A 24,353-nucleotide genomic window follows, 5' to 3' on the forward strand; every position below is an offset into this window, starting at 1 on the left:
GCGGGGTATATTTTGCGGCGAGACTTTGCTTTCTTGACTTAAAGTTTGTATTGTGGTGCAACGCAAGTCTATTTTCATTTTTCTTTTTCCGTAGACAGCCGGGAGACCCTCATTAAATTCACACCAAATGTATGATTCTGTCACACCCGCAAAACCCCTCTAGTTGCACCGAACCCATTCTACGGCTCGATCTTGTTTATCTTTTGCAGGACCCAAAATTACTACATTTAAACTATTCTGGCGAAAGTCTGAATGAACCATGCTATTCAGATGACGATGAGGTTTATCTCAAAATGTTACCTTTAGAGCGTGCAGAGACCACTGTCATCATCATTCAAAGCTATTGTGGTACATTCCCTAGCACACGAAAATAAAAATGCAGAACCAGAGCACTGCTATGGTATTTGCATTGACAGCCGAACATGCAAACTTTCAGATTTGAATGCAAACTGCAGTGCGTGGTTGAGCGTGGCCGGGTGTTGAAGGGCAGGCCGCGTCAGAGAGAGTCGAGCGAAGTGTGAAAGGAGATTAGACTAAACAGATCATAGTCTTATCGCTGAGGTATATTACTGAATTACTGTTACGTACACAGGTCTGGATTACTATTATTTCTGGTTGATGAGCGAGCGTGCTGGTCTACCTTAGAAATGCATCGACAGTTTTAAAGAATCTAAATGAAAGTTTAATGAGATTTTAATGAGAACTTGTCTTATTTCTGAAATTCCGTCTCTGAAAATGTTCCAGCGGTATTGCAGTGGAAGAAAGGAAGAGTTCATTAAAAACACACATTGGCCCACCGGGGCATGTTGTCACACAGCACGGGGTAAGCTGACACAGCCAAGTTTAGGTTTCCAGAGCAAGGTAAAAAGTTTAAATAAAAATAAAAAAAAAATGAAAAATAAAACAGGTAACACAGAAAAAACATGAATTAGTTAATTAATTTAATTTAAATACACACAAGTGAACTTGTTGATCAATCGAACTGAAAATGATTCATTTAATGAAACTCCTTATTTTTGACTCCTGCCTTCAAGGATCAGTGGATCTTAAGCAAGTGTATGGGTGCCGTCAGAATGAGAGCCTGAACAGCTGTTAGAAAAAAAAAAATCCATACCCCGTCATCCTCTTACATCAAAATCCACCAATACTTTTTTTTTTTTTGTTTGTGAAGAGTGTTTGATCAGTGCATGTTTCTCTCCTGAATCAGACAAAATACAATTTTCACTGGAAAATGCAAAATGGATAGAGACCTCAGAAAGCATCAGCGTGATGGTAAAAATGATGGCTTTGTTTATTACACATATGCATGTTGATTAGTTGTTGACTATTTAAACGCTTTTATTCAGATGTTTGAACTTTCATTCTGACGGCACCCATTCACTGCAGAGGACCCGTTATTGTTGCTCAGATGAAAAAAACCTCATCTACATCTTGGATGACCTTAGGGCGAGTAAATCTCAGCAAACATTTGGACAAATTATCCTATTTTTTTACATCAATAATACATTTGAAAATACTGAAACTTTAGTTTGCTTCTCGACTTATTCTGCATCAAGAACTATTCTAATTTAGGAATACCGTGTTTAATAAACATATCAAACCACTGTGAAAGAAATCACATTCATATAATTAGACTTGTCAATCAAAATCTTACCGTTACTAAATGTAGTTCTAGTGACAACTCCTCTGTGTGCAACAACTTTGTCTTAAATGTGTGTATGTTTCAGTTTGCGTTCTTTGTTCTGTAGTTTTTGCAGTTTTCACAGCCGGTCGAACGAATCAAATAAAAACATTTTGTTGTATAATTCGTAACTTTGCTTAAATTTAAAGATCTCAGCAGACACAAAAGCGCCAGCTTTACTAAACAGTGGTGCAACAAATGATGAATAATCCCAGTTATTGCACTGTTTGCACAATAAGGCGAATACAGCCCTTGTGAGGAAGAGATATTGCCTGAGTGCTGGCTGAGACTGCCATACATGGGCAAATTTCAGTGACTCTGTGTGTAAGTGTGTGTGTGTGTGTGTGTGTGTGTGTGTGTGTGTGTGTGTGCTGCCGGCTGGAATTTCGCCCTCTGACGTCACTGCCTGTTACTCTCCCAGATTTGGGAAAAAGAAGTTTCACTTTAAGTGGGGATTTGAAACTCTGTGATTCTTAGAAAGCGAGGTAAGAGAACTATTAAAGCTTTCGAGGGGCGGCTCCGCGCGCGGAAACGCCGAACGCAGGCCCGGGGATAAACGCGGCGGTGTTTCCGCGCCGGGGCTCGCCAGCTTCAGCTATATTTGACAACTATATGTTCTTCTGTGAGAGATTCGTGCCGTGCCATTGAAATGGAGGGCGTGGGACTGCTGGGAAGGAGGGGGGCGAACTTTTTGTTTCGTGTTTTTATCCCGCGGCCGAAACGTTCGAGCGAACGTGTAGTAGGTGTTCGCGCGCTTTAAACGCGATTAAGTGGACGCCTGTTGCGCGCGGACTTCTTAAACCGACCGCGTTGTCGTTCCGAAACATTCTCGTACTTGTTGTGTTTCTTTTGAAGAATGCGGAAGTAAATAGGCTGGAGGATTGTAGCGCCTAGAGACGTGGCTTCTGCTCACAAGAGCGACAGATAGGAGATATCGGCGCTGGCCGTTTGTCGCGATGTTGTATAGCAGAGTTCAGGGATTCATTCCGTCTGCTTGTTTACCGGTTGATGCGTAAATCTTACAGTGACTTGTGATCCTTTCTGCTGTAACGGAGATGAATAGCCTGTATGTAGCTCTAGGGGGTAAAATGTTTTGCCAGGATGCAATTTACAGAGCATTCAATGCAAATGTACATTTGTAGTTGAAACAACATTTGAGTACTTTAATAAAAAATAAATAAATTAAAAATTCAGACCAGATGCACTTGTAAAAAGGGTATTTTTTTGCATTATTATTATTATTTTTATTCATTTTATGTCATCGTGCGCACATATTTCCATCTGTAATAAAACACATGTGATTTGTTTTATCAAGCGATTATGCATTTCATTCAAATCGAAAGACATGCCGACATGGAATATGTATAATATTAGCGTTGCTCCAACTCTCAATAAACTGTAATATGTATTTTACACCCATATCGCCGTTAACAAAACCATGGCACGAAAGCTCAGGTAATTTGAGTGCATGCTGAAGCAGAAACGCGCTTGATGGTTAGGACATCATTCTGGATGATTTGAGCCTGTTGCATCTGCTTTTAAACCACAATGTGGAGGTGGTTAAGATGCGCTCCGTATTGAAAGTTTTTAGACAATCTCGTGGCTCAAAGCTGAATATGCAATTTGTTTTGCGTCGTGAGCTTTATAGCTGCCTATTGAAGTCAGACTTCAGCTAACTAACTCTACAGCGATAATACGGTTTGTTTTGTCAGCATGGCTCTGTCATTCATGGCTTTAATTGCTGAAATGGAACGCGTTTCTATTTACTATCGAAAGTAAATGCATTTCTGATTTTCTTTTGCAATGATTATCTTTTGGTAAAGCACGAATCCAATGCCGTAATCTAAGCATTTAGTCCAATAGAGATCAGTTTTCCATTGTGTGTGCAGCTAATAGTAAAAACACAATTCATCTCTCCTGAAAGACATTTTGTTGTCAGAAAAGCAAATATCTCCATTTCAAGTCAGCCGAAATGTCTAGAATACAGACATTGTTCATCTTAAAAGTAGCTAAGTGCTAAAATATTTATCTGTTTCCTTACAAAGACGACATTCAGAATTCTACTTTGATATGAATCTCTAATCAATAACATCAAGGCCTCCCAGCCATCAAACTGAATATCTTTGCCACCCCCCACCCCCAGCCTTCCAGAAAAGTTTTAACTCCAAACTACATCTCAACCAACAGCAGGAATTAAAAAAGAGGACATGTCTGACAGGCTAGTGATGCTTAAAGTAAAAAGATGAATCCTTCCTTTGAGCTTAGTCTTCCATGCTCACTCCTTTGACTGTCGTTTTGCCATTAGCGCAGACTTTCTATGAATATTGACTCTGTGCCGTATTACTGTAGGTTACTGTTGGATCAAAAAGTGTTGTACCTCTTTTCTGTTGCTATGGAGACTCTGTGATCAGGTGCCGTCTGGAACAAGAGTGACAACTGAAAGTTATAAATACACAAAGACAACAATTATAGTGCACGTAGTAGTACGGATTAAAGCAACAGTTAATGCATGAACAGTTGATACCGAGACCACCTACAGTACAATGCAAACCGGCTGAATGATTTTTAATGTACGTGGAATCTAATCATTTAGCATCATTTGAGCATGCATTTTTAATAACTAATATTTGTGCGAAGCACCGCTCATGCATTTATGACTCCGCAATTATGCAAAATGCAAAATGGTTCTATTTAAAATAAATGCTGTTCATTTGAACTTTCTTTTCATAAAAGATTCCAGAAAAATAGCATCACAGTTTGCAAATAAACACTAAGCAACATCGATAATGAAAAATGTTCTTGAGCACTGAACCAGCATATTATAATGATTTCTGAGGAATGTGACACTGAAGACTTTACGCATTTACTTTTAAGCAGTGTTCGTTTTTGTTTTTTTTTAGACAGTATTGGAATAGGTGATGCTCATTTGCATTTGTTTTTACATTTTCTGTAATTTAGCTTGTTTTTGTAAAATACATATATTTTAAAATTCATGTTTGCATACAGTGTACATGGAATATTTGTATTAGTGAGAAATCTATATTAATTAAATCTATTTTTGTTTGGATATCACCAATAAATAAAATGACTAGCCGTGTTTTGTCTGAAAAACCAGCGACCAAATCGAAAGCAATGTCCCATTCCTGCATTTCAGCATGGCTGTGATTAACTACGGCCTTTCTGCTTTTGCCTGAATCACGCATTTCGTTTGAAATTCGCGTGTGTCGAATCTGCCCCGACGAAGAAGTTTTAAACGGAGCTGTAATTTGCGACGTGTTACGGTATTGGATGACGAATTCAGTAGTCTTTGGCTCTGTTTTTCGCTGTTGCGCTCCCAATTTCCAAGAGTTAGTGAGGACGGATCTGTGTAGTTTAAGTACACAGGAAACAGGCGTGCAGGATGAGAGGTGGATGAATGAGCGTACAGTGACTCTGTCCTTTAGGATGTGGTGTGGAACAGGCTCCGGACCGCGAGACGGATGATGCAGCGGCCGCTCGTGCGGTTATGATTTACAGCAGACTTCTGCTCATTTCTCACTGCACTCATTGACACAGCAGTATAAGGAACGCCGCCCGACTTAAAGTTCAGCTGCACTGCGACTTTGATCTTCCTCTGAACTCTGGTTAATCAAGCTTCCTCACATTCCCTTCAAGTGCTCGCAAGGAGAAAGACAGATTGCCACATTAGCATACAAGGCTAAGAAGACACCTGCAGCCGTAAAAAGGACACTCGGTGTTTCGGCCGGTGATAGAAAAAGGAAGGCGCGGGCAGATAAGAGGAAGGACAGCTGAGACGTGTTCACATGCATTTAGAAACATGAGCATTGTATGCTTATTACCACGGCCGGACAGGCCTTCTCGATTTATGTGGATTAAACGCCGTTCCTCTTGTCCCGGTTGTGATTGATGAAGTGTTTCATAGCACTATCTCTCTCGTTTTCCAGAACCTTCAACTTTCCTTTGGTCCACCGTCCGTTGACTACCAAATAAGAATGTATTGCCTTTGTCAAACTCCGGCTCCTCTTAGTCAGGGCGGGTGTCGCGTTGACTCCAGGCAAGGATTTTGGAAAAGTGTTTTATTGAATGGGTTGTAATTTGGACCGCAGTCATCTGTGCTAGTCAGTAAGGCTTCGTGACATTGGGAAAAAAACAACAACTTTGAACTGCTATATTTAGAAAGTATGAATATTTGCAGAACGAATGTTTCATCGCCATCCATTTTATTTATTCTTTTTCTTTTGCTCAGCGTGATTCTGGAAAAAGCATAAAAAATGTAGGTGTTCATATTTGGGTTTACTCCTCAGAAGATCCAACACAAACTTTTTCGAATAACCTTCAAGCTAAAACGATAAACACTGAAGTCTTAATTTGACTGGTTGCTGCAAGTAAAAATAAGTGCTGCCAGTTTCAGAGTGAAGTTCGACTCTGCAGTCAATGATGTCAGTGTTTTAAAACGGCTCTACTGACATTATACATGTGTCAAAATGGGGGTGAATATCGTTTGGTACCTCGCGATTGGATATATGTCGATAAATCGATTTGATTTTGGATCGTGAATCTCCATTTCTCATTATTTATGTGGATCCAAAAACACACCGGTCTGTAGTAACTCAAATTATACGAACTCCCCTAATAAATCAGAAATATTTTACACTTCCAGTGCTTTGATGCAACCTGTGTTGTTAAAAGCGCTATATAAATAAAAATGATTGATTGATTGATTGATTGACTTTCGATAATAACAAAAGATCATTACTTAATATAATATATTGCAAACCCTTTCCCTCGCAGGATGTATTTGAAATTATTGTCATAAATATTGTGACATTTAATTACTCGCTCATGTCTTTTCAAACCTGTGAGATCTTCGTTCATCTTTGAAACACATATTAAGATAATATTGCACTCTGAGAGCGGTCTGGCCCTCCCATGGATACATGACGCCTCAAACAAAGTAAACGCATTGTTAAAATAATTCATTGTTCACCCGTAACTTTACAAAGCGATACGATAATGCTTTTTCTAAGCAAAGCAAGCAAAAATAACAACTTCAATCAACAATGTGTCTTCTCCGTGTCACCCTGTACAATCATTTTGGTGATGATTATGTAAACAACGTATGCAACGCATGTACACGGATACGTCGATTACGTTCGGATCAATGTAATTAATGTGCTTTACTACTCATTTACTTTGCTTTATACAATAGAATGGTTTTTATATATTTTCAGTGGCAATGGGTTGACTTTTTTTTTTTATGCAAGAAAATAACTTAAATGGCCCCCTGACAAATGTTTAATCAGTAATCCTAAAATAAGCATAGAAATCTTCTAATTAAGAATGATTAGGTCAGATCGGCTCGTTGTTCTGACAACCTACTGACTTGATTTCAAAAATATATAGTTGTGCACATCCCTAACAACGGATACATGTTTTTCTACACTTGGCTGAACACGTGTTAAAGCTGTGCAAAACTCTCTGACCTGCTATAATTAGTTCTTCAGGTGCAGCGAGATAATGAAGAGGCTTCACGAGGCCTTCATACGGCGATATTACAGACATACAGAATACAAAAAACGAATTTGCGATCGGTATTTTGGACTTTTTCTGCATTAAGAATGTCTAAACTAAATTCAATCGCTAAAATGAATCTGCTGCTTTGTCGTTGAAGTCTCAGACAATCTAAGCTGTTGAAAAAACTATTAAAAGCAGAGTTTATTAGCACACTCTTAGGAGAGATGATCTTCTGGCTGTTGTGATTCATCCATCTAAGATTTTTTGGATACACGTGATGTTCCTTGGAAAGGCAGTGACATTTGCAAATTATTAATCTTGTATTAGTCATCAAGTAATATAAGCTTTTCCGTGGCTGATGCAGAGGACGGTATAACATTTTATAAAAAATGGTAGATGTTTATTCGTTTGCTGATTTTTTTTTTTAACACGCAGCCTATGTCATTTTATTATTTATCATAAAAAGATGTACCTCTGTGTACTTTTTGTGTACGCATTTGTTAACACAGCCATGTCATTTCGACTTCCTTTTACACAGATTTGTTTTGTTGAACCGTAGTTACATCCTCTCCTCTCAAGTACATCTCTGAAAAAACTACTGAAAAAACACACCGTCTACGAAACCCACAGATATGAAGCTGGATGTGTGCGATGCTCGCATGTGTGATGGTCATAACATGATATTCTTCAATTAATTGTGCGCAAATGTGTCTTTATTAATCAAAACTCGAAGGAAAAGTAATAAAAGGCGCCTCTAGTTTTGTTCTCGTGTCATATCTTTTGGAAACTGCGGTGATGTGTATTTGTCGGTACGCATTTTGTGTCTTGAGAAAAAGGTAGGCTTGTGCCATAAGCAGGTAGTTTTTAGTTTCGGTTTCCATTACAAATACCCAAACGTTCTTAAAACAAGGCAAACTTGCTCCTGAAGTAATAATGGCAGATGCCGAGTATCGCTCTGTTGCTATATTGTATCAGCATAGAATTGCATCACGTTTTAGAGAGGGATACATCATAAAAAATATGTAAAAACAATCCAAATCCCACAGTTATGTGCTCAGCTGTGGGTCGGGCCGGCTAGCACTCTTCTGAGGGAGTGCAGGGCCAGAGTTAATTAGGCATCTTTAATCACCTGAAGTCACTCTCTCTGACACCGTTTAACCCCCTTGTAAATGGGTTATTATTACTTCTAAAATCCCCTCTGTGGATTCAGGCATGAAAGGGCTATTTTAGATCTGTTAAGTGAAACCCTGTCGAAACGCACAAGAACCTTTCCCCCCCTCCAGTAATAAAGAAACACCACTCTCCTCTGTTCTAACCGCCGCTTGCTTCGCGTGGAATCGGTAAAGACTTCTGTTATGTGTAAACAATTCTCAAGATTAGGCATTCAGGGCCTGAATATGTTTTAATTACATTTGCTATCTTTATGATTATAATATCACGGAGCTCTGCTCTTTACGGGAGGCAATCAGTAAGATTAATTTCTAGATTTGAGGAATACACGCTGTGTTTATTCATCTACGAATGTAAGTTTTTGTGCCTTTCAAAATAAGCTCTGCGCGGCTGTGCTGTACGGCTGGAAACATCTGCACATGAGTGACCCGAAGCCAATTATGTGTTAATGTGTTGACTGCTTTATAGGGCCAAATCTGGTCTTGTCTTGTTGTACCTTATTAACTAAACTCGGCTACAGCGTATCAGCAGAAGATGTAAAATGAGTCAACATTCTCAGAAAACACTGCTCTTTTTAAAAGGATGCTGTATTTTTCCCAAATAGCTCATAATTATAATAATCATCACACTAGATGGAATACAGGTTTACTCACAGGTCTAATAATGATCCCTGTCAGAAAATGAAGCGGCGTTTTGTGCAGGAAAAGAAGCTCTGATGTGATATAGATACACGGTTTTAGAGCACTTGACTCTCTTTGTCACTACGACAGCGGCTCTCCTTCTGAACCGCTGTGTGCATTACAGCATATCTTTTGAACCTCAATGCGCATGCGTTTGGGTGAATGTTGACCCTTATGGTTGATTTCTTGCTGCTTAGAGCTGTTGTGGCACAGGAGGATGTTCTCGAAAGGTGATAAAGGAATACAGGTGAACTGCGTTTGTTTTGTGAAAAGCTACTGAAATGGACTTCCTGCGCGCTCCGAGTGATTGGAGCGCCACCCTGACTTCCATGTTTGGTCAGTCCCTGCAGTCTGTTCTGTGGAAGAGTGGAGAACAACTATTCTATTGCATTGCTCGGTGTGCAGACAAAACTAAAGAGCGATTCCACGCTGACATACCTAAGAGGGATAGTTTAAACTTACTCCACAAGAAAATCACTCATATTTTCGAAATATGTTTTACAATAATTATAATAAGGTACATGTTGCTTGTTGATTATTATAAATAATAAAAGCATTTCATTGATATATTATTGTTTTTGTTTTAATGAAATTTTATTTTGCATTTTGCATTGAGTGTCATTAAGTAACAAAGTGGATGGTAGTTTAAACTGTCAGAAAAGTGTCAGAAAGCTGTTAAAAGTACACAGAAAAAATGATTGTTTTAAAGTTGTAAATGAAACCAAGATTGTTTTATCATTAGGGATTATTGGAGTATTCAGTTTTCAAAAGTTAACATTTATTTTAGTTTTCATTTCAGTGTAATTATTTGCGAAATTTAGTCGTTTTAAGTAATAGTTTGTAAGTATATAATGTACGTCTTTTTTTCAGTCTGGTCTTCCAAAGCTTTTTGTATGGATCAGACGGCACCGTGTTGATGAAATGGTTGTATTAGAACAAATATTATGTTTCTTAGTGGCGTAGCGCTGTCTGAGCGTCTCGTGGTTCAGTTTTTGTTGCCCTCTATGCAGACGTGCAAGAGTACTTTTTAGATACTGTGGTCTGTTTTATTCTTAGAGACCATTGTAAGTGTGCGTGCCCCTCTCTTAAATAACTCCCAGCAATTACCATTGTTATTCTGCAAATGATACGAACCACAGACTTGGCTTCTATATGCCTCTGGCCAGTGAAAAAGAGTGGCATTCCAGACCAAAAAAGCAAGCCGAATCGAATTTTGCCCCCAATCTTTCGCCTATTTTTATTTCCATATTTGGAAATGTTTACCTCCTTATGACTCCACAGTGCAGCAGGAAGAAGCACTATGAGTCATTTTAACAGCATAAGGGCCTGGCTGTGGGTCCTCCCCATTGAGGGCTTCTCTAGTCCATAGACACACGGGATGCTGTGAGTATCCTCTTCTCTTCAATTCTATTCTATATAAGTTGTGGCTTTGTTTAGACGCGTTAACCTTGCTGCAATCCTGTGGCACGTTGCTCTAGCCTTGTATAATCACAGTTGTGTTCTTCATAGCGGAAATATAGCTTACAACAAATAATGTGTAGGCAGTTGCTGTATATGGCCTTCATTTCTTGGGTGAATTGTTGGTAGGAGCCACCTGACGTTTTCCTGGAAGTTTTGAATTACTTAAGCTTTCCTACAGTTTTTGTAGTTGATGTAGAGTGGTGCAATTAATATAAAGTGACTTTTACTTTGCGCAACATGTGTCTGTGCTTTATTTCAATCTGAGAGTTTAAAGAATAACCTTCAGTGGGTTTAGAAACGCTTCCACTGTCTGTATACATATACATGTCCTTCCCATACTGTCGACCAAGGCTGGATTTTCATTGAAATGGAAAGTAAGGTATTTCATTGTGATGTGTGCTTTGTGTTTTGCTCAGAGACGGCTTTGCATATCATAGGTATGTGACTCTTTTCTTTGTTTGGTGAAATTTGCTGAGGAGATATATTTGTGGAATGTGTTACTCATGGTGTGAAGAACTACTCACAATTATGTTGAGCTATATTGCCTTTAAAGGACAAGCACAGTTTATTTGCATTAAGCAGGAATGAGTTTCTTCAGGCAGGGCAGTGTGTTTCTTTAACCACGTTCTATTTCACTATTCTATTGGGGTCTTAAACTCAGGCTGGGTCCAGTGGGGCAGAACAAATAAAGGTGTTTTTACAATCATGAGTTTGAACTAAATGCAGTTATTATGCATGGACGGAGCATTTTTCTGAGTTGGGTGTCTCATCTCTCTCATGCCTAACATACTGCTCTGCTTGTTTAGTTGAGCAATGACGCATGATATTGTAATTCCTTCTTTGAGAGCTGTATTTTTCTCCTTGAACATTAAGCAGGTACCCATTACCCATTAAGAGACCAGAAACATCACAATCTGGTTTAAAAGCATTGTTTCGAAAAAAAAAAATGGTAATAATAATAAATAATTTTTCTGTTTTGCATGTAACACACACACAAACGCAAGAAACCCTGGAGCACAAAAACAGTAGCAAGGGCATATTACATATAACAAGTAGCACAGGAATATTTGTTCAAATTTAATTTTGGTCAAAATTATCCATGGGAAATTTTTATTCTCCACTCACATGATGTATAAATCTCAATCTCGAATAATTGACGCTTATAACTGGTTTTGTGGTCCAGGGTCACATTTAATAACACAACATAAAAAAAGGCACTTTATTATAATTATTATTTTCAGTTTGTACGAAGCTGTCTCTTTTTTTGTCGAAACCTGTTTAATTCTTTAAGTTAGAAGGGTTTTTAATTTTTTTTTCCATGCAGGAAGGAGAATATCTTGTGCCAAAATGTTCAGTTATCTTTGTTTGGTCGTGGTATTTGTAAAAAAAAAGAAAAAAAAAAAAAAGGAAGTAGGAAGCAGAAAGGAGCATATAGCTCACAGTCACCTCATCCGAAATAGTACATACTAGTTTTACGCCTTAACCCTATGGAATCTTACCATAAGTTGGTGAAGTAGATCAACCTGTACTGTCTAATAGGAACGTCTTTAGTCAGAGTACACTGCATTCTTGACCGCCAGTAAACCAACAGTTCAGCTGTTTACACCTTCACATTCCTCTGCTACCACACCACAGCAGTGGGAGGGAAAGGTAGACCTTAATGGGATTTTCCATAGCCGTGAGGTGCGATATACTCGACTTTAATGATAGAACGGTGTGATAATCTCATTACTTTTCGCTCAACAGTACTGAAGGGTCTTCATATCCAGTGCTGCTTGGCTTTAGGCAAAGTTTACTGTAAACTCTTCAACACTTGTCTTAATTCAGTTTGGAGCCAGTGCAAACGGCAGCTGGAGCACTTAGCATCAGTCAAAACATTTTACTGCTCAATGAATCATTGCTCTGTTTTAGACTAACTGAAGTCTCTGTTAACTTTTGTTTTATTTATTCATCCCCCAAATGCGCGATGACTCACGTTGTTAGGTGATAGTTAACACTTGAATTTTGTTTTCAATTAATCAGAGGGCAGTAACAAGTGCTTCCATTTAAACAACATGTCGGATTGCTAACTTTACCTTTTAAAAGGCCAGGGGACTTGTTTTAAAAGAAGACCGGAACCTCCCTTGTAATCAACTGTCTTGTTGTTTGACTTGTATTACGAGAAATAATTAATTTTTCTTTTGTGGCGCATGGAAATACGGTAGCATCGCTGTGAGAATCCTCCACCGCGTCTTTAAAACCTGGATTAAGATTTGAATCTGCGCGCACTCGCTTCTCAGCAATGGCCTTTGTTTTACCAAAATATTCTTGTCTCCAGTTTGAGAAATTTCTGGTGTTTGTTTTCGTATAGCGTCAATTTGAGAGAATATCCTGACAACATGTAAACCTCAGGATTGATTAATGAAAGCAATTAGAAGCCTGGGCAGATTGCAAGAAAGTAAAGTTAAGTAAGTGGATGATTATCTATTTATAAAAGGATTCACACTGAGGGTTTGATTGCATTCTATTTATACGTGCAGTTCCTCTGAGTTTTATGATTTGAAGGTTAAGACTTCTTTAATGAAAGCATCGGCGGGATACTGCAAACATTTCTTTACGGTTTTCTTTGGGGTAAAACCAGTGCCCTTAATTTTATTTGGGGTCGCTGAGAAATGCCTCAAAAGTTGGAGTTTCGAATTTTAGAGAATATATTAAATTTGTTTAAATCAGATGAATGTAAGTTCTGAATTAAATGAAGCATTAGATGCAACGTTTTATTGTTTTGGATGTTATGTGTATTGACCAGTCTGATGCGTAAAGTTTAAAGCTGCGTTGAGCCTGCATTCAACCTCCCTTAAACCCAGTTACTTCAAGAATATCACGTTATGAATGCAAAACAATATTAATACGCTGCAAGTTTTGAAAACGTATGCTTTTGAACGTTAGCACATGTATCACACATATCCAGCTTCATATCTAAGAGTACGTAGAGACATGCTTGAGACTAGGAGCTTGTGTAACTACGGTTCAACAAAATAGTTGAAATCAGTTGAAAATGCAGCAATATAGACCTATATCAGTGTAATAAAAATGTGTTAGTGTTCACGTATTGAACCTGTGTTTTAGCGCCACTCATTGGACATTTCTCTTTGAAGCTGCAGTGAAACGTACAGCAAGGCATGTAAAAGCGTTTTATGCACAAAAAGTGCACAGAGGTACGTATTTTTATGTGAGCAGGTTGTTATTTTTAAACCATCCTGTTTCTTAAAAGGTGAATCCCAGTGTTCCTTGGTGCATGTACCGCACTTAAAAATCGAGCACGTATTGTTCTACTAGATGTTTAACACGTTTAACAAAACCAGAAAGTGATATGTCCATTGCTAAAATTCATCTTACAGGCTAATCGGATCTGATAGGTTTAAGCATAGATTGCTGTGTATCATGATTGACTGATTGATCTGATTGGTTTGGCTAATAACAGTAATTCTTTTTATTTTATTTTACCTTTGGTTTATGCTTTCAGTACATGGTTTAATCAGTATAACGTACGGCCTCATGTGGCCTATTTACTTTTCCAGCATTATTTTTAATTAAACTGCATTTGCTTCATATCATGTGTGTTTTGGACTTTTTAATATTTAATGCATGCTTTATGGGACTATGCAGAAAGCAAAAGTACATAATCACAGATTTTGAGCTTTGAAAGACTATGAGCCCATTAGCACTTTTTAGTCTGTCATAGAGCCACACGGTCTTTAGGTCAGATTAAAAATGCCAATATCTAACAGTAATGTTATCATTATGTCCCCTCGCTGCAAAGGCGCAATTTTGCGATCTGCCAAAAAAGGCATTATCCTGCGCCTCTGGGGGCTCAGCCTCAGCCCTGTTCTTTTGGTATCAGAGGTCACTGGCAGATTAATTTCTTCTGACGCACAGGCTGTATGTTAATGGAGCCCGGCTCAAAAGGTTGCATGTGCCAGACTAACAGATGCCATTTCACTAGTCCTGTTATTTTGTTATGAGGCTTGTTGGCTTAAAAACAGAGCATCCCAAAAGCCTATATCGTGGCCCCAGAGGAGACGTAGATGTTGGCCTGTTAAATGATAGCTTGCTGAGAGACACAGCTAGAGCAGCAGATATTTGTTTCTGCACCAGCACCATGCCAGCCATTCCTGTGCCTCATTGGCTTTAGGATGGATCAGCGGCTATGGGACCATTTCTGGAAAACATTTTCAGGCTTAAATCACAAATATGAAGCTTTTTAGAGCTAAACAAAGTGGCAAATTCTCTGCTTTGGATGTAGCAGTGGAAAAAAAAAAATGGAACCAACCACATTTATTTGTTCGTGTCTTATGACTTTTCAAGAGCTGAAATTGATAACTGCCCTAAACAAACTTGAAAATGATATTTGATTGAATTAGCCCATGGCAGCCAATCAGTTATACATTAAAAAATTTTAATATTTATTTTTAAATCTACTTTGATTTAAAAGCTTTTCTTTAAAGCTGAATACCAGTGTACATGTATTAAATAAATGCATTATGTGCATACTCAATAATAATGGGATAATCATAAAAGTGCATTATTAAAACTTTTACTTTTGGAATTTAAATGTAGTCCTTTAATGCATGGTTACATTAAATTAGGTTAAAAAAAGAAGTGAAAATAATATCAAAATTAACCCTGTCCACTAATCTATGAATTGATTAATGATTTTTTTATTTAAAGAAGAAATATTTATTTATAATTCATTCATTCATTCCACATATCTTTAACCATTATTCAGTCACGCAGATTTTTTATCCAGTCAGCTGTGGATTGGTATTACGGCCATGTTTTTTTAAGTTCTTTGTGTGTATGTGAGTGCGTGTACATTGATTTGTTTAAAAGTATTTTCAGGTCATGTTCAAAAATGTAGCATAAAATTACAATGAGTCATAAATTAAATGTCTGCTGTCACTCTCCAACTACAAAGTTAAAAGTTAACATTGTGTTCCCAAAAGTCTCTAATCTTTGGATTGATTTAAAAGCCTCTTAAAGTGCAATGCTAATAGAAAGTGTTATTATTACAAAGTACAATTCAAAAAAGACTGGAGCCAGAAAGAAATTAGAAAGAGCTATAATGAGTTATTAAATAGAGGAGCAAAGTGTTCTGAGGTCTATAGAGAATAAAAATGACCCTTTTGAGTCGCCATTGCTGGCATTTTAAACTAATTCTCTATCCATTATTGGCTTGCCAGTGAACTTGGTAGGGGTCTGTCTCGAAGCACAGTGACGGAAAACGTGGAAATTTTATTGTCTTGTAAAATGAGAAAGGATACATTTGCTGAAGTCATGCTAAGTTAAAACCTTTTCATTGCAGGACAATGTTCTCACCATGAAAAGCCATAATCAATGCTCTGTTAATGGCTGTTTTAAAAATCTCCACAATGGCCAGCGTAATCGCAAGGAGAGTAAACAAAGTCTATTAGTCTTTATTCATTAATTAGGACCTATTGACTGCATTCAAGCATTTGTCTCGTGCTGTAACTTGTGCGTAATGTGTCTCTCCACAGCTTATTTACAGAGAATGCGCTTCTATACGAAGACTTAAACAAAGCCTTAACATGAAAGTAATCAGCTCACTTGAAATCGCAGGATTTAGTGCTAATTTCGGGTCTCGTTAATCAATTTATTTCATCTCGCTCTATTAAAAAAAAAATGATTTAGTAAGTAGCCATGTAATAAGATGAATAACATTCACCTGGTTGTTGTCCTCCTAAATAAAACGAATCTGGGATGATATAACAGTGGTCCTGATCATGCTGGTTTCGTTATAATGACTGAATGGTTTCTTATACATAGCTTCATCCCCAGTCAGTTAGAGATTCTGGTGGGACATATGACCAATGTCTTACTGTGTGAGTTATGAGTAATGTTTACAGTAATGGTACAGTACCGTTCAGATTATTGTCTTTTAAAATAGTAAAATTATATATATATATATAAATAATTTTATATATATATATATATATATATATATATATATATATATATATATATATATATATATATATATATATATATATTATACACACAAAGGTACTTTTAATTCAATTTAATTTTACTTTTAATATATTTTTTTTTATTTGGAAGTTGATGGACACAAAGCAAACATTTTTAACATTGCATGGTATTTGCGGGGCAGTTGCATCGGAGAGATATATACACCTGCCATGCGCTCTTACCACAAGAGGATGCAGACTATTGTATTTTGTGTTTAGCATTGTCTCTCACTGAGACAAGAATGCCGCTTGGCTTCCTGGCTGGAGCAGGCAGGCCCTCTCTCTGACCACAGTTGCCTCTGTACAGTGAACGTGTTCCCCTGCTCACGTGGCTCACAGCCGGGATTAATTGCCACAGAGCCCTCTGTGATCCAGGAATGCAATTACCTACTGACCCAAATCATCTACTTGGCAGGAAGTCCTTATCCCTCACACCGTGCTGCCAGCACCTGCCAGTAGACACTTCTCTTTCCCCTGCCTCTTTTTATTTTTTCTCTATCCCTCATCCTGCATCACACAGCTGATGTCTGGCGAGGGATGCTCGCCTCAAAAGCAGCTGCAAAGCAACACGAGTAGAGTTACACAGTTGCAGTGCGCTATGGGTCTCCGCGGGTTACAGTGATTCTACTACAGGGTTTCACCACGGTAAAATCAATCATCGTAAAGCATTCAAGTGACTTTTACACTTTAATTTACTTGAAGGAAAAAAACTCTTCGCGAACAAAGAAAAGAGTTGTGCTGCTAAATATTTTGTAGAAACCTTGATACGTTTTTTTTTTTCTTATGTAAACATTTTTCATATGCATTATATTTGAAAATCGCCTGCTACAGCACGGTTGATTTTTTTTTTTCTTATACGCAAAAAGTCCAAATCGTGAGTAATTAATAAATATGCAGGAGTTTTGGCTGCGCTGACCTAAGTGAGGATTGCTGTACGATTCTGGGCTTTCCCTGCACTCTCGGAGGAAAATGATTCACAAGTGCGATGTTTGTTGAGCTTAATAATGTAATTTGTTCTGTCCCATAGCCTCTGATCTTCGCTTACACTGATCAGAACATTCTGTCTTGAAACTCTCTGGCTCGTTTCTGAATGCGCATTGGAGTCAAATGCAATCGCAGGCTTTGAGTTGGTGAGAATTGGCAGTCGCTGTTATTTTGTTTATCCAAAGGGAGTTTCGAATGTAGGTATGTTGTAATCACAAGTGTCTCACTTTCCTGGACCTTTCTGGGACTGCGTCAGTGGTCCTCATCTGTAACCTTTGTAATGATTTCATATGGGAGAGCGAGAGTGGGAGTTTTCATTCAATGGATGTTCTCAAGCCGTTTCTTTTGTGCCGTTGTGAAACAGAATAATAGAGCCTTGGCTAGAATCCTAGTTGTATCATCAGCGACGGCAAACAACAATCCTTCAGTTCTTTTAATTTTAATGAATGAACTAAAGCAAGAAATGTCTACTGTATGTGCCCCACTCTCATCTTATAGAGATCAAAGGCTGGGAAATTACCAATGAATAAAAGCCATTCACATGTTCAGCCATTGTTAATGTTTTCAAATCATTATAATGCATTAAAAGCCAGACTGTGAATTAGAGCTTATTTAGTCTAATGGAGATTTATTTAGCTGAATGTTTTATTATTTATTTCAATCTAGGAACCCTCATGTGTACAGTATGATTTCAGGTAATACCGCGATCTGTCTTACATTTGAATTTACAGATTTTGCAAAAATATGCCGTCATATAACTGGGAAAACACTACGCGGCGACCTAAAATGTTCTAGATGACCTCAACATACTTAACGACTGTTCCAACGACAATTTTTAGTCTTTGAAAGTTGGAAATAAGCACAAAACTATGACAGAGTCTACTACACAACGTACTTAAAGGGTTGCTCCACCCTAAAATGGAAATTTTGTCGTAATTTAATTTAATTTTTGTCATAATTTTCAAAATCGTAATCTGAGTATAGTTACAGGCTATACTGTCACTATACGTTATATAGACATAATATTAGAGACCTGCTCTCCCGTGAGACATGACGCAAGGTATTATTGCGTTTGCGATGGATGCAGGAGAATAAAATGATTCACGGGACTCCCAAATATTAATGTTTTGAAAAATCCGGTTCTTGCATTCTAAGATTATAATCTTTAGACACCACACACTATGTGACTTTTTCCTGCTGAATGCAAACAGCGTCTGAGCCCAACTGGAACAGATCCGGTCCGACTGGGCATGATGCGTCAAGACCAAAATCCATTCATATTTGGTACGACAGTTGTGTATTGTTTTCTCTGCTTTATTTACGTTCATATCATTTCAAACCCAGAATTGAAATAGAATGTCCATACTGTATTTTTCCAATACAGTAAAATTAATAGAGAGACTAAAGACTAATGCACTATATTTTGAGTTTTCTGAAACCAATACATTAGTCAAATTTATTGGTAACACTTTACAATAAGGTTCATTTAGTTAGTTAACATTAGTTAACAACATCAGTTAACATGAACTAAAAATTAACTATACGTCTACAGCATTTGTTAATTATTAACACTAAGTTAATGCTAATTTCAGCATTTACTAATGCATTATTAAAATCACAAGTCGTGTTTTTTAACATTAGTTAATGCACCGTGAACCAACATGAATAATCAACGAACAAGTGTATTTTCTTTAACGAACATTAACAAAGATTAATAAAGTGTAATGAATGCATTTTTCTTTCAATTTGTTCACGTTACATTTTTATAAGCTCTTTCACAGCCACCGGTCGCCATTCAGTGTCGTTGCATATGTTCATTTTTGGGTGAAACCGTCCCTTTAATGTATTGTGTTGAAGTTACAACATCTGAATTCGAAAACCTCATGGACTTTGTTTGCATGTTGGTGTAACCTGCTTCTAATTTCCGCGCTTGGTCATACTGAGGCAAATGAGTCAGTAATGCAGCACCCCAGAGAAGTGCAATGAAAGTAAGATTCCCAGTGAAGCCCCACTCGCCAAACGTGGGCAGAAATAGAAGAGTCTATTGCCGGCTATATTAGGGGCCATGGCTGTTCTGTGCCATTATAAGCCTAAACCCTGACAAACAGGATTAAGCACACCAAAAATACAAATTCTCATGGATAGAGTTTTATATTTTCAAAGAACTCCTAACTGACACATCATTGGATAGATTGGGATGATCCGAGGTATTCCAGCGAGAGCTAAGAAGGATCATACTGAATCCAAAGAGCTCAGCAGTAAAAGCCTTTTTCCTGGGGTGCTTGCCTGTTCTGTTCTAAATTTTTGGCTAGAAAGAGATGCGAGAGGGTGAGATTACAGCTGTCCTGCAGCTCCGCGTGGATGATGTTTGGGGCCGGGGCTTCCTAGATCGCTGCCCTTGACGCACGGAAATATCCAGCCTAGGCCTCAAAGCTGGTCAATTGCTCGTTATGATGAGTTATATCAGTGTCCTATTCAGGATAATGGAAAAAAGAGAGGGAATGACAACAAACAAAAACAAAAGGTCAAACAAAGGGTTTAATGCACTGTCCTGCGGCATTAGTGCGCTAAGGGCTTAAAAAAGGTCTGAAAGCATAGAGATGCCATTAAAAGGAGAGTTGAGTTGGGTGGGTTAGAGTGAAATTTATTTGTCGAGTATAGCGGCTAAAAGCATAAAAGCTTGGATTGTACTCCACACATGTGCATTTGTTTTTCCCCGTTGGAAAAACATTGATGACTCATGGTGATGTTTTCTTTCATGCACTCATTCGGTTTAAGAGTCTGAACTGTGCAGACATTTGCGTGTCCCATGTATCAAAACAGAGGCAACTGTCGATCACAGTCACCCAGATATGGGACTTTTGGAGCTACTGACCAAGCTGGAATGTTTAGGGTCAAGAGATGCTAACGTAATCAGCTTTAAATAATACCGTATTTGCACTGCAATGGCAAAACAGAAGCTGATTCTGAACCAAAAGATGCATTTATGCGGACCGTTTAATGCAGTTTGAAATAATAAAAAAAAGGTTGCATCGATGTAGTCTATTGCAGTTTGCCATATTAAAAATGATTAAATATTCATCAACTATTTAATTTAATATGCAGATAATTAGCAACAGTTTTCATTGATTAGAATTATACCTACCACCATTAATAGTAAATAATAATAAGAAGAAAAATAATAATAATAATAATTGTGCTACTACTACTAGTAACAGACCTTAAAGCGGTTAAGTTTGTTTCAACAGCAGTGTTAAGAGATGTGCTCATATGACACAAAGCAAAACATGCCAGGGTTTGCCAAGTGAGAGTCGCAATTATTCAAAATATTGACAATTCTGAAAAATGACGATGTATCTAAAATTTGTGTGCTATTATTTTACAACTTAATTTAACCTCTTAAGTCCCGGCGGCCTCAGATGAGGGCATTGTATTTTAGTGAATTGTATTTTAGTTTTAGAGCACATTTCACGTGGTAATTAATTCAAAGTGCTTTACAAAAAAGGAAGTAAAATAATCATAAATAATATATATATATATATATATATATATATATATATATATATATATATATATATATATATATATATATAAAACAAAAGAGTTTTAAAAAGTTTTGTCATTATTTAAAAATCGATTAAAAAAGAAAATAAAACTTAAAAAATCTAAGATACAGTGCAATCAGTTTGACTGTAGCACAGTGCTGATTAAATAAATGCACAGCTAAACAGATGGGTTTTGAGTCTGGATTGAAATGTGGCTAATGTTTTAGCATTCAGGGCTTTTCATAGATAATACGTGATTGGATGTTTCACCATGATCACTCCCTCTCCTTGGTCCTCAAAAATGTCTGAAAATAATTTAATGACACTCTTATGGATATATGATAACATTTTGTAACTATCATTTAAACCTGTCTAGTTTTTGAATTGATAGTCATAATTCAACATCTCAGGAAAATTTGATGGGGACTTTCTGTCACAAAACAGGACGATGAATTCAAACAAGTCCTCATATGACGTCACCGGGACCAAAAGCATGTTTATTACGCATTTAGCCTGTGTTCTATGAAATATTATAGATTTTGTGTATCTTGTGAATCTTGTTAATTATTTCTCCCATTACACTTTTTTTTCATTACATGTTGCCCCTAAAGCACATTAGCATTAATATGCAAATTAGATTTAGTTTATAGATACATTTTACATAATGAGAAAAACCCATTTCACACACATTTTGCAGGAAGAAAAATTCTTATCAAATTATTCTCAACATAGTCTTAAGAGGTTATAACTAGCATCACCACCACTACTACTAATAGAATAGATAATAATATTTTAAATGCAGATTAAATGTATTATTGATTTTAAAATTGCCATATAAAACAAAACAAAGGAAAAAAACAAAACACTTAAAAAAAAAAATAAGCTAAAGGATTTATCTGTATTTATTTACTAATATTCAAGATTTATACTGTATGTTTTTGATTCTGTAAATTCTAATGTTGCAGTGGATAAATTTGGTTTTCTTTCATTTTGTGAAACAAGTTATTGTCATTGTTAGCATTTTATTTTTTAATAATTTATGTTCAATTTTTTTAATTAAATTTTTGAAATCAGTAAACCAAACAACATTGACCAGGATTGTAATATTGCTGCATTCTTAATCAGTTTACTCCATGTTAGATTAGGAAAATCCTGTGTAAAGCCTGGGGTTTGATGTTTATAATCTCTTCAGTGCTCTGCTGTTGGGGTGCTGATGATGAACTCTAGTCATCAGACTGAAGCCGTGAGGGCTGTCGTCATGTTAGGTGATTTAGTTCACGATTCAGCTTCATCAAGCCAGTAAAAGGAGTCCTACTGGCATTCAGATGAAGTGCGTTTTGCACACTTTGTGGTTTGATCTTTTTTAACTGTTTGCAGTTTAAATATTTTTTTTCAGCTGCATTCCATTTAAATAGAAATCATTACAAATATATGTGCTGTCACTAGTTGATTCAAAGCATTCTTGCAGAGGAAAAAAAAGTCCCAAACTTTTGAACCGTGGTGTGCAAACAGCAAATAAAAGTAACATTTAATCATGCAAACACGTACTTGTTTTCTGATTGGATTTCTGTTATAACTGAGCAGTTTTTAGCAGTTTTTGCTGTTTGATTTTTTTTTTTTTTTCAGAGTCTTATGTGCCCACTTGAGAGGGATGGTGCTCTTTTGTTAAGCGCCGAGTTGAAATCGAAGGCGGGGAGACACGGGAGGAGGGTTGGATTTTCAAATCCTCGTGCTGTCGGGCCAAATATGGAAAGAAAGTTTCTGGTAGCTGAAAATTGTAGCTAAAATTCCTCGCGTTGTGTGCATTCCTGCATGCTCTTAAACTAGGATCGGACGGGTGGGAGGGGAGAGGGTGGGCTTACTTGAACGTCCTGAACACGCAAGCCAAAAAAACAACCTCAAAAATGAGAGTTATGAGTTTGTCCAGCTGTTTTAGCGTTTTATAAAAGTCCTTGTTGTGATCCACAATCCTACTTACCGGAGGGCAGTCCATCATGTTAATGGCTGAGGCTGATAGGATGTTTTATTGGATGGTGTGGAGTGAATTTGCATCGTGTCAGAGTGTCCCATGAGGATGACAGATGCTGATTTGATAAATTGCATTATACACACCAGTCGCTTCCTGAGATCAATGGCGGACTACATAGAAAGTCCTGCCCCATGGTATAGCGCTGTGGGGTACAGTTAGTCCCCAATCTCTGCAAAACACAACACACACACCCACCTACCAGAACTCTGGAATAGATCTCAGCCAAGCTATTCCTTAGGGTGTTCGCATCTGTGTGGTTATTGTTAAGGCAGAGCTAAAGCAGCCTACTTTGGAGAATATAATACAAAACAAGTGTAACTCCCTGTAGGCAGTAAGCCTGTACTTCTGACAGAGAGTAAATCAGGACTGCTTCGTATTGCGCTTATTATAAGTGCAATTTTAATGATTTAGACACATTAAACGCATCGGCGCTAAACCAATAGTCTAAATAAAATCACACGTCTCCTGAAGGCCTTCGACTTCAAAGGATATATCATTAAATGTTCGTATGAATGATTTAAGCTTATGGCAAGACGAGAGACCGGCCAAGTCAATGGCGCATCAATCATTCACAACTTAACATACGCCTGTCTAACCGAGTTTGGCAATGCAGGATATTCCCTGGAAACAATGAAATGGCCGGAAAGCAGAGAGAAAAGAATGGAAAGACGTCGACGCTGAAAAAACAAGCAGGCAAAATTACGGGGAATGCGACCGAGAATTACAGAGGAGATAATGAGAGAAAAAACACCGAATGAAAATTTGGAGGAAGTAAAGCGAGGCGACGGTTAGCGCAGGAATAATTTAGGGCTCCTCATACGAAATTCAAGTCAGTGTTTTGGATTGTTTCTCACCTCACTTTATTACAGATTTGGCCGCTTGCTTGCTTTCCTCGTGCTTTGGATTCAGAAATGGCCTGTTTCTCATGGTCATCTTCTTACTTAACAGCGTAAAAACCAGCATTAGATGAGTTAACGTCAAATAAGAATGTCCGCCAGAAAGAGCAGGACAGAGTTAGTTTTAGTAAATGTGAATTATTTCTTTCTTTTATCAGAAAAAAATTAACATGCATAACATTTTATAGCCTAAACCATCTTTACTGTATCATAAAAAAAATATATGGTGTTTTAAGAGCCTCTATGATATTATGTACTGTTTTAATTTTTGTCATTTTTGCATTTTTCGGCATGTCGCTATGTGACTTGTTGTCTAAAAACTAAATTATACAATTTTATTGCACTTTTATTGTTTTCTTCTCAAGAACAT

At 37.4% G+C, this 24,353-nt stretch overlaps 1 protein-coding gene across 2 annotated transcripts in view; it reads left to right on the forward strand.

Moving 5' to 3' along the window:
• Positions 1-2,017: 2,017 nt before the first annotated feature.
• The window catches only part of LOC122346939 (LIM domain containing preferred translocation partner in lipoma), a 159,986-nt gene continuing 137,650 nt past the window's right edge, over positions 2,018-24,353 (forward strand). Inside the window, exon 1 of one of the 2 annotated variants that reach the window (XM_043241840.1) lies at positions 2,018-2,166. The gene's annotated coding sequence lies outside the window, so the exon portion shown is untranslated. Of the gene's footprint in view, positions 2,167-10,337; positions 10,429-24,353 lie in introns of those variants that run through there. The other variant, XM_043241841.1, reaches the window with a different exon arrangement.

Source organism: Puntigrus tetrazona, chromosome 6 (genome assembly GCF_018831695.1).
Source record: "Puntigrus tetrazona isolate hp1 chromosome 6, ASM1883169v1, whole genome shotgun sequence".
In the NCBI taxonomy this organism is placed as follows: domain Eukaryota; kingdom Metazoa; phylum Chordata; class Actinopteri; order Cypriniformes; family Cyprinidae; genus Puntigrus; species Puntigrus tetrazona.